Source organism: Diplotaxodon limnothrissa, linkage group LG14, assembly GCF_057381915.1.
Source record: "Diplotaxodon limnothrissa isolate DT_005_m linkage group LG14, D_limnothrissa_male_GT1.1, whole genome shotgun sequence".
NCBI classification, from domain to species: domain Eukaryota; kingdom Metazoa; phylum Chordata; class Actinopteri; order Cichliformes; family Cichlidae; genus Diplotaxodon; species Diplotaxodon limnothrissa.
In genome coordinates, this window is record NC_140609.1 from 29456614 (window position 1) to 29466875 (window position 10262).

Genomic DNA, 10262 nt, shown 5'->3' on the forward strand with positions numbered 1-10262 from the left:
ATTAAGGATCTGACACAGTACCATATCAAAACAGCTAGAGGATATGCTTAAAAATCAGGTCCCCCCACTTATTCATCTCAGGTTAAGACTTTTTAAAAAGGAAAGATCCAGGAGGTCATCCTCTTTCTTTTCTGATGAAATTTAAATCACTTCCTCCTAGACCAGGGGTGGGCAAACTTTTTGATTCGTGGGCCACATTGAGTTCTAACATTTGACAAAGGGGCCGGAACAGGAGCAGATAGATGGCATGCTTTGAAAACATCACCTCATTGGGGGAAAAATACACATCTTGGGATATAGAGAAAACATGTGCTTTAATTTCCAATGAAAATGAAGAAAAGCATTACAATAAAATCTCTGACTTCGAAATGAGTCTTTAAACACTGAAAATCAAATAAATGAACATTTTATTTTAAAGCACTAAAAGTTCTGTTATCCTTCAGGATATCACATCACTCTCCTCCTGACTCTTTTTTTTTTTTTTCCAAAAACGGTAGGAGATGCAGATGTACTTGTCCTGTTCCTTTTATTCAATTTGTTTCCCCGGTGCCAAAAGTCAACAACAACCAGTGCAAGACCGAAACAGTTGCAGCAAGTCAGTCTGTGAAGCGTTATATTTGATCTGCGCACACTGTTCATTTTAACAACGTGTGTATCATGGAGACACACACATTTTAATGGGAGCAGGGTTGTTGGTCTCCTTTTTTAGCCAGCGCATCAAAGTCTGGAGTTAGTTTTGTTGTGGCGATTCTCAGGATGGATCTGAGGTGTAGGTCTGTTAACTTGGATCTGTGGCTGGCTTTGTTGATGTTCATGACGCTGAATGTCTGTTCACACACGAAGGTAGAGCCGAACAAAGCCAACATCATCTGCGCTTTTCGCCTTAGATTTGGAAACGCGGCATCATTGAGTGAAGCATAGAAGTCATTTAGTTTCAGAGAGCTGAACTTCTCTTTTAAGGCAGGGTCGGACTGAAGGTCGATGAGTTCGAGCTGAAGCTCCTCTGGAGCTGTTTCGGGGTCTTGTGACAGAGGAAAGGCCAGTGACTTGTCAACTTTATCGAAATCCAAAAACCAACGGCAGAATTCTCCGTGCAGTGCATCCAGTGACTCACTGTATTTCTTTAATTTTGCTCCGGCCTCTTTCAGCGTGGCTAGTGTAGGAAAATGAGTGAATGACGTGTTCAAAATCTGCCTGGAGAATAAAGCCAGCTTGGATTTGAAGGCTTTCACGTTTGTGTGCATGTCATGCACAAACTGCTCCTTCCCCTGCAGTTTCACGTTGAGCTCATTCAAGTGTGAAAATACGTCCGTAGCAAACGCAAAGTCACACATCCAGCTCTTGTTGCTCAGCTCAGGAAATTCCTCAGTCTTCCCCTGCCGCTCCAAAAACACGGCAATCTCCTCTTTGAGCTCCCACACTCGTTGAAACACTTTGCCCAAACTCAACCAGCGGACACGGGAGTGATAAAGCAGGTCCTGGTGATCCGCATCAGTTTCCTCCAAGAACGCAATGAACTAACGGTACTGAAGTCCCCGTGCGCGTATGAAGTTGACAAGTTTCACCACAGGATTCACAACATGATTCAGCTGTAACACCGATTTACATAGAGATTCCCGGTGGAGGATGCAGTGGAGAAAAATCCTGGTCAGGGTTTTCATCTTTCACTTTATTCTGGATTCTCCTCAGTAGGCCAACGTTTTTTCCCGTTAAATTCGGAGATCCATCTGTGGTGACGTTAACAAGCTTACTCCAGGGAAGCTTCATCACATCAGAATTGCAGGGGAAATAAAACATTAACAAGGTTAATTTATTAATTTTTTTTTCAAGTTTGGCGGGCCGGATCAAAACGTTTAATGGGCCGCATGTGGCCCTCGGGCCGTAGTTTGCCCATGCCTGTCCTAGACCAAGAGACACCTTCTCAGTGGCGAAAAATAAAGCAGACATGGGATGTCTGGCCTCTTTAAAGTGGCTTACTACATGACTTTTGACACACTCTTCCCTAATGGAGCTACTACACTCAGTAATTCAGTTTTTTCAAAAAGCACTCTGTTTCTCTTTCCACAAGGATATGAAATCATCCATCACACATGTTGTTTTAGAGTTAATGAATCTCAGCACGCTTGCAGTCTCAGAAATGTTTTCCATATATTTTTTGTATATGGTCATTTTAAGGTGATAGACCTTTTGGATGTTGCTGAATATCAAATGTCTGTTATGATCCAGACGGATGTTTTTTTTCTCTCGCTCTTTCTCCCCGTCTCCAGCTCGTCTCCTTTGCTGCTCCGAGGGGGAGTTTGGGCTGGTCACACCTTGGGCCCTGCACCTCTAGAGTCTGTCTGGAGTCTGGTTTTCCACTCTTCAGCCAGTGCACCTATTTGCTATTAGTTCATTACCTCCCTGTATGTAAGGACCAATTTGAGCCTTCACTCATCTGGTCATCTCTGATGTTTGTTTCAATTCCTAGTTAAATATTTTTTCTGTCTTTCCCTCTCAAAAATTTTCCAAGCCAGCTGAAGCTCTCACCCAAAAGAAATAGTCACCTGCAATCCTACACTGATCTGTTCCTGCAGAAAGAAAATTTGTTTTCACTTACCTGAAACTCACCTGACTTCACTGCTTCCTTTACTTTCTGGAAAAACTCCAGCCTGCTACTGTCCTTGAAAAGGAATCAGGTAAGAACTCACATCAAAATCACAGCACAATATCCCTCACCATAACAAATCTTTCTTCTCTCTGAGATTCTTGTTTAGTGAATAGACATTCACCTTAGATTCTCCTGCCTCCAGACCCTTCCCCAATTGATCTGAATTTCATTAAAATAAACCTTTTCAAAACTGAGCCCTGTGGTCTCTGTCCTGTTTCTGAGTCCTTTGAAAAGAGTTTCCAGTATTTGTAATGACAGAAGAATCTGGCCAAATGGACCCTATGGACCCAGCAGCTATCCATGCAGCATTATTTAATCAAGACTTGTTACTCGGCCAACATGATCAAGCCCTCCACTCTTTTGTAGAGCAGAAACAAGTTACCTATCAATGCCTTGATCAGATGTGTAGCACGATTCAGTCAATTCACACAGGGTTACCTCAGGCTTCTGTAACAGAACTAGCTGCCTGGTCATCAAGTCCAAAGACTCCTGTAATGTCCCCGACATTCTCCGATGCAGTCTTCCACTCACAGGAAAAGTGAACTTTATGCTCCAGTGCTCACTAGTCTTTAGTCCCTCTATTCCATTCCTTTCCTGATGACTCCTCGAAAACATCTTGCCTACAAGGATAGAACTGTTTCTTCAAAAATCTCGAGACGTATATATTTGCTAAGTTTATTGAGGAGTTTAAAAGAATTTGTGACCACCCCTCTGTGAGGAGGACACTGCCCATTGTCTCCTGAATTGAAAGCAAAGCAATAAAAGCGTTGCAGAATTCGTAGCAGAATTCCAAACTTTGTTAAGGAGACTGGGTGGAATTCCAAAGCCATACAAGGGGTCTTCCTTCACTTATTAAATGATTAAATGAACAGTAAGTTGGTTTCCTGTGTTGAGCCAATGTAGTTGTAAGTCTTTGTGGCCCTAGCTATTGAAGTTGATAACTGGTTTAGTTAATTTAATAGAGAAAAGAATTAGAAGATCTGACAAATTTCTACACACAGCTTTCCATCCTCTTCTGCAGCTTGCTCTGTCCTGTGCTTCAGGATCTGCTACCTCATGATTTTTTGAGAAAAGTCCAGGTGAGTTGATTGAGCTGAGCACTCAATGGTCAACCCTTGTTTTCATTACTGAACAAACAGAATGGAAACAAGTACCTTGAGTTTTATATATTTTATGCACCAAAGACTCCCATTATCTTAGGCTATCTGTGGCTAGAAAAATACATTCTTCACGTCAACTAGTATGAGAAACAAATAGAGTTGGAATTTGTTCTGCTTATCTGTATTATTGTAGGGCCTTTACTTTACAGTATAAAGCATTTTGAGCCAACTGCTGTTGTGATTTGTTGCTATCTAAAAATAATTAATTGAATTGTATTGTTTGCAATCATCCATAATACCTGCTAATATTTCACCTGAAAACCTCGGTCCCCAAAGAATATCAAGATCTGCAACGAACTTCCAGCAAGGACAAAGCACTCTCGCCCCCTCTTCATTGACCTTATGACTGCAAGGCATCGGCCTTCATCGTGGTACCTACCAGCCATCTTTATAACCTGTCTCATCCAAAAAGAGAAGCAATGGAAAAATACATCTGTGATTCTTTAGCAGCTTGAATTATATGTCTCTCCTTTAGTAGGAAGTGGTTTCTTCTTTTTTGATAAGAGAAATAAAACTCTCATACCCTGCACTGATTACCATGACTTTAATAAAACGAATGCTGAATTGATCAGCTCACTCTGTGGAGTCACTATTTTAATGAAGTTAGAGCTACATAATGCTTACAATACATTCAATAGTGAGCAGATAAAAAATGATCAGTAGAAGATAAAAGCAGAAGAATGACCAACTCCTACCTCCAAAAAACAACTGTAACAGAATTTGTTCTTTTTTACTGAAGATTAATCAGGAACTAGAGTCACATTGATAATCACCAGCAGGTGCAGCTTTCTTGGAATTAAAACACAGATTCACCCCAGCACCTGTTCAACCTGATCCTAAACTACAGTTCAGTGAGGAGGTGGAGGCCTCTGACTAAGGAGTGGAGCAGTCTTCTCTCAGTGGTCAAATTGTAAGTTACGTCCCTGTGCTTTTTCTAGCGTCTAACTACCACTGAGCAGAAGTACCATGAGCTGCTGGCAGTGAGTTAGCCTTAGAGGAGTGAAAGCATTGATTGGAGGAAGCTGAGCAGCTGTTTAATGTGTGGACTAATCATAAAAATCTTTCCCACCTGCAATCAACCAGATGATATCATTCTATACAGGAAATATAATCTTTTTTTCTCCGAGACAATCCTACCATCTTTCTGTGTTGTCAAAGGAGCTTGCAAAGAAAAGCGTCTGGACTTCTTTAAGTTACTTGAAGACGTTTCACCTCTCATCCGAGAAGCTTCTTCAGTTCTAAGGTCAAATGGTGGGGAGTCCCAGATATAAACCTAGTGGGAGTTTCCCCCCACAGAGGGACAAAAGGACCCCCTGATGATCCTCTAATCGCCTGAGCCAAGGTGTGAAACTGGGTGTGGGTCCCAATCAGCCAGAGTTTCGGGTGAGCTTATTGTGAAACCTGGCCCCACCTTATCATGCGAATTCCTGAGGTCAGATGGCCCAGGATGTGAGTGGGCTTTAAGGCGTCTGGGGAGGGAACTCAAAACTGGATTATAGATGGCAGAGAGTTGGTGTCGTAAACCACCGCCTCTGTTCAAAGATGGTCGCTTACAGTGGACATAGATGGCTTCTTTCACTCCTCTTTCAAGCCATCTGTCCTCTCTGTCCAAAATGTGAACATTGGCATCCTCGAAAGAGTGTCCTTTATCCTTAAGATGCAGATGGACTGCTGAGTCTTGTCCTGTGGAGGTGGCTCTTCTGTGTTGTGCCATGCGCTTGTGAAGTGGCTCAGGCGATTAGAGGATCATCAGGGGTCCTTTTGTTCCTCTGTGGGGGGAAACTCCCACTAGGTTTATATCTGGGACTCTTCACCATTTGACCTTAGAACTGAAGAAGCTTCTGGGATGAGAGGTGAAACGTCTTCAAGTAACTTAAAGAAGTCCAGATGCTTTTCTTTGCAAGCTCCTTTGACTACGATGACCTGGATGACTGAGAACCTTCACAGACATCTTTCTGTGTTGTTGGTAACCTGGTATTGGAAATAAAAGGATGTTGTTCGTCAAGCACTGCAAAATTAACTAGACCCTGACAATGGCCTCCCTAACCAACCGCATGACCTTCCTCTAAAAACACAGGTAATCCATTGGGCCCACACCACCAAGTTTACCTGCCACCCCTGGGTAAGTCAGACAATCTCTTTTCCAAGATGTTTCTTTTGATAACCCATATTAGATAATGATGTTACAGAACATATGGCTGGATGCTCCATCTGTGCCAGAAATAACAGTAGAGTCCAGTCCCTGCCATGGTTTCTTCAACCTTTACCTGTACCTAATAGAAAAAATATTGCTTCTGAGGGAAAAGACAGTCATTCTCACAATCATCAACATACTCTCTAAGTCAGCTTCTTTTGTCGCTTCAGAAATGCCAACCTCCTGGTTCAGCATGTTTGTTGTATGGTATTGCAGAAGATCTAGTTTCTGATAGAGGAACATAATCATAAAGGAATTTTAGACTCCAGATTCCTTTCTCAAACTGTATTATTGCCTTAAATCCTACTTTTGGAGTTCAGTGACCTCCTCTGCCACCAGACTTTCATCGCTTAAAGCCTACCTGGGCCACGGGTCTCCTCTGTTCCCTTCCCTTGAAGCAGAAATGGTTGAGCCCTCTGAGCAACATGGCCTAAAGCGCTGCTACAGAATATGGAAACAGACCAAGGCTGCCCTGCAGGACATAATCACTGCCTAACAGACCAGAGGACTCCAGCCTGATGCTATTCTCCAGGTCAGAAAGTCTGGTTATCTTCTATAGACATTCCTTTGAAATAAGTTTCCAAGAAATTGGCTCCTAGATACACTGATCTCTATGGAATTGGCCCGATAACCTCCACTTGCTTAGTTCAGGTGTGTCAATGAGAGGGAGGGCATGGGTGGCTTGCTCCTTCATCCCAAATCCCTCGGTCACCTCTGGGGCCCCGACTAGGGTATTGTTCAGTTTCTTCTTCATGGAGTTTGGACCAGTGATGCCTGGGCTCGACCCTGTTCTGTTTTTTACTCCTTGACAGATTTTCATATTATTAGTAATTGTAATCAGGCTCTCTGGCATTTGCTCAATCTCTAGTGAAACCTTTATTTTGTTGTTGCCACATTTCTCTCTTTGTCTCTCAGTTCTTCTCTGAGTCAGCTGAAGCTCTCTCCCAGAAGAAATACTCCACTGAATTCCTGACATACTCTGTTCCTGTGGAAAGAAGAATTATTTTCACTTACCTGAAACTCACCTGCCTCCCCACCCTCTGCCGCTCTCTTTACTTCCTACACAAATTACTCCCTGATATTTCTTCCTCTCTCCTCCATCTGTTCTGAAAAGACTCAAATATGAACTCACAGAGCAATATTGGTTTCAACTCTGGCCAAAACCAATCTTTCTCCTCTCTGGCAGAAGTCTGCTTCTGTTCAGTGAACAGACACTCGCCTGAGATTCTCCTAACTCCAGGCTCTGCCCCTGCTGATCTGAATTCCTGTAAAATAAACATTTTAAAAACTAAGCACTGTGGGTCGTGCTTCAGAGTCCTTTGAAAAAAATTATCATTATTGGTTATGACAGTGTCAAATTACAACATAACTGAAAGCTGAATATGAGCAGTTTAGACATTAAAGCCTTGTCTTTTGTTATTCAGCAGCAGCTGCAATGTCTTCTTCTTCTTCTTCTTCTTTTGATCTTTAGCGTAGGAGGGGCTGCAAGATTGGGACGAGTGGGATTGTTTAGGGGTTTTTTGAACATAAAGATAAACATAAGTTCATACTGATTGTTTAGAGCAAACAAAACTTGTAAAAGTAAAGTTATACACAGACAAACAAAACCCACACTTTCAGTAACAACAATCTGAATACTTAGTATCAATCTGTACCACTGAGATCAACATGTGCATCAATGACCTGTGACCCTCTATCCCTTTGGATAATAAGTGCAAAAAAGTGTTTCAATTTAAAGCACCAGCCATATAATAATCAGTCTTTCGGGAAAGGCAGAAACAGCTGAAATCACAACACAGGTATATTATTGGTTGTCATGATGTTCATAAGCAGATGCTTATTGACACATCCAGGTGTCAAATTAGCATTTATCATGACCATTAACCCATTCTTGGAGAATATAATAAATATATTTCACTCTGAAGTTGCAAACTGTTGTGCTGCTATTCACAGGGTTGTTACTAGATCTTCCATTTGTTTCGGAGCAGATGTTTTATAATGGGGTTTTCAAAGCTTTCTTTTTTTTGCTCGAAAACATGATGCCTCCTGCTGTATCTGGAAACAAAGCTGATGAGAAAGATGACAGCAAACCACAACATTAAAGTTATGGGCAGCAAAACCAAAACAATGAGCAGAGGGAAACTTCAAAGTGGGGTGACAGTTCTCTGTGGGTTTCACATTAACAAGAAACACTGCGAAATAAAGCTACTGGGTAATTCTGTTTTAAGTGCTTATTTTGAAACATATCTACTCAAAACAAATCAGGCCAGAAAGTCAAAACTATAAAACACTGGATTTTTGATAAATAATCTAGTTGTTCAGGACCAACTGGCTGTGTATATAAGAAAGATTAGTTTCATTTTGAAACTTCTGAATGCAGCATTATGGCTGTTGCCATCTAGATTTTTTTGAATGTAAAAATTACTATATTTGGTAAAAGGGTAGTGTCCTACATTACCACCCAAGGCCCCAGTCAGACAGGACTAGAGACTATTCATTGCCCCCAGTGGTTGCTAGAGGTGGCAGAAGGCTGCTGGAGGCTACTGGTTGTTGCTGGGTGAAATCGGTTGCAAAGAGAATGCTGCACCAACAACCTTGTTGTGATTGAATGGCAAAGCTTTTACTCTGAAGGCAAATGATCCCCTTTTCTAGTTTGCATTGCACTCTTTATCAGAATCAGAATACTTTATTAATCCCTAAGGAAATTATGTGGTCAAAGTTGCTCCAAGACAATAACAGTAACAGACTGAACTAAATTAAATAATACAATAAACATGACCCTCAAACTTCTCGCCGGCTGGTCCAGATGGGCATAGACACAATTGAGCAGGTAGATGATGGCGTCCTCAGCTCTGAGGTGGGATTGGTAATCAAGCTGAAGGGGATCCTGATGTGGCCTAACAATAGGTCTGAGATGGTCAAGGATGAGTCTTTCCAGGGTCTTCATGACGTGGGAAGTCAGTGCCACAGGCCTGTAATCCTGGAGGCCACTGAGATATGATGTCTTCCATAGCACTGGGACCCTCTCCAGACTCAGACTCAACATGAACAGTTTATTAAAGAATCCACAAAGCTGTTGGGGAACAGGTCTTCAGGACATGGGGACTCACCCTGTCTGGGCCAGCAGACTTGCCTGAGTGGAGGATTCTATTTTGTCTTTGAACCTGGTCATGAGCAGAGATGGGCAGTAATGCGTTACTATAATCTGATTACTTTTTTCGAGTAACGAGTAAAGTAAGGGCTTACTATTGCAAAAAAGCTAATTAGATTGCTGTTACTTTCCCGTAAGCACGCTGCGTTAATGCGTTACTAAAACTGTGATTTTTTTTTTGCGAGAGTGTCTCATGACAATGACGTAAGCGAGTCATGAGTGAAAGGGATAGGTGAGGGAGGGTGTCAGGACTCTGTGAACCTCACGGTAAGGCCATTATTGGGCTTACTGAGTGTCTCCAGTGTCCCACACATTAGGCAATGGTGCAATGTGGAGAGGGAGGCAGAGTGGTGTGGATGTGGATTGCAGGCTGACTACAGGTAAGTCAGTAGAGGAGTGAGCATTCACTGCAGTGTCAAATCTGTTGAAAAACACATTTAATCCATTAGCTCTGTCCTCACCGCCCCCAGGTCCTCTGCTGCTGGATGGCCTGAATCCAGAGATTGTCTTGATACCACTCCACACCTCTTTCATGCTGTTCTGCTGGAGTTTCTACTCTAGCTTTCTCCTGTAATTGTCCTTAGACTATCAGATCTTGCCCTTCAATAACGCCAGAACCATTCTCACTTCCGGAAGAGGAGGCCTTCTTCTGCTCTGAAGCCCTCTTCTTGTCATTGAGGAGTGCTATGATGTTCTTAGGCTACGTCCACACTAGCCCGGATAGATTTGAAAACGACGTTTTTCCTTGGGGAAAACGCCGTCTCAGTGTGGACGGGAGGTGAAAAATGGGAGAGAAAACGATGCGTTTTCAAACAAAAACACATTAGTGTGGAAGTAGACTTAGTCACCCACGGCTTGTTATTTGGGTAACAATGGACAGTCCGAGCTGGGACACTGGAGTCACTCAGTAAGCCCATTGATGGCCTTGCTGTGAGGGTCACAGAGTGTCTCTCAGTCTGTCATCCCTATAGTTCTGCTAAGGCCTCCTCCGACCACCTCCTAATACATCTAGTGGTCACAGACTCCCTCTTCAACTGTATGGGTCCTTGACATTAGCATAGACTAACTCTAAAATTCTCTTTCCCCTTGTGGGACAGACCACATACTGTG

The 10262-nt window shown here is 42.5% G+C and overlaps 1 pseudogene; it reads right to left on the reverse strand.

Moving 5' to 3' along the window:
- Positions 1–674: 674 nt before the first annotated feature.
- Positions 675–3154, reverse strand: LOC146619096 (general transcription factor II-I repeat domain-containing protein 2A-like; annotated as a pseudogene).
- Between the last annotated feature and the right edge of the window lie 7108 nt (positions 3155–10262).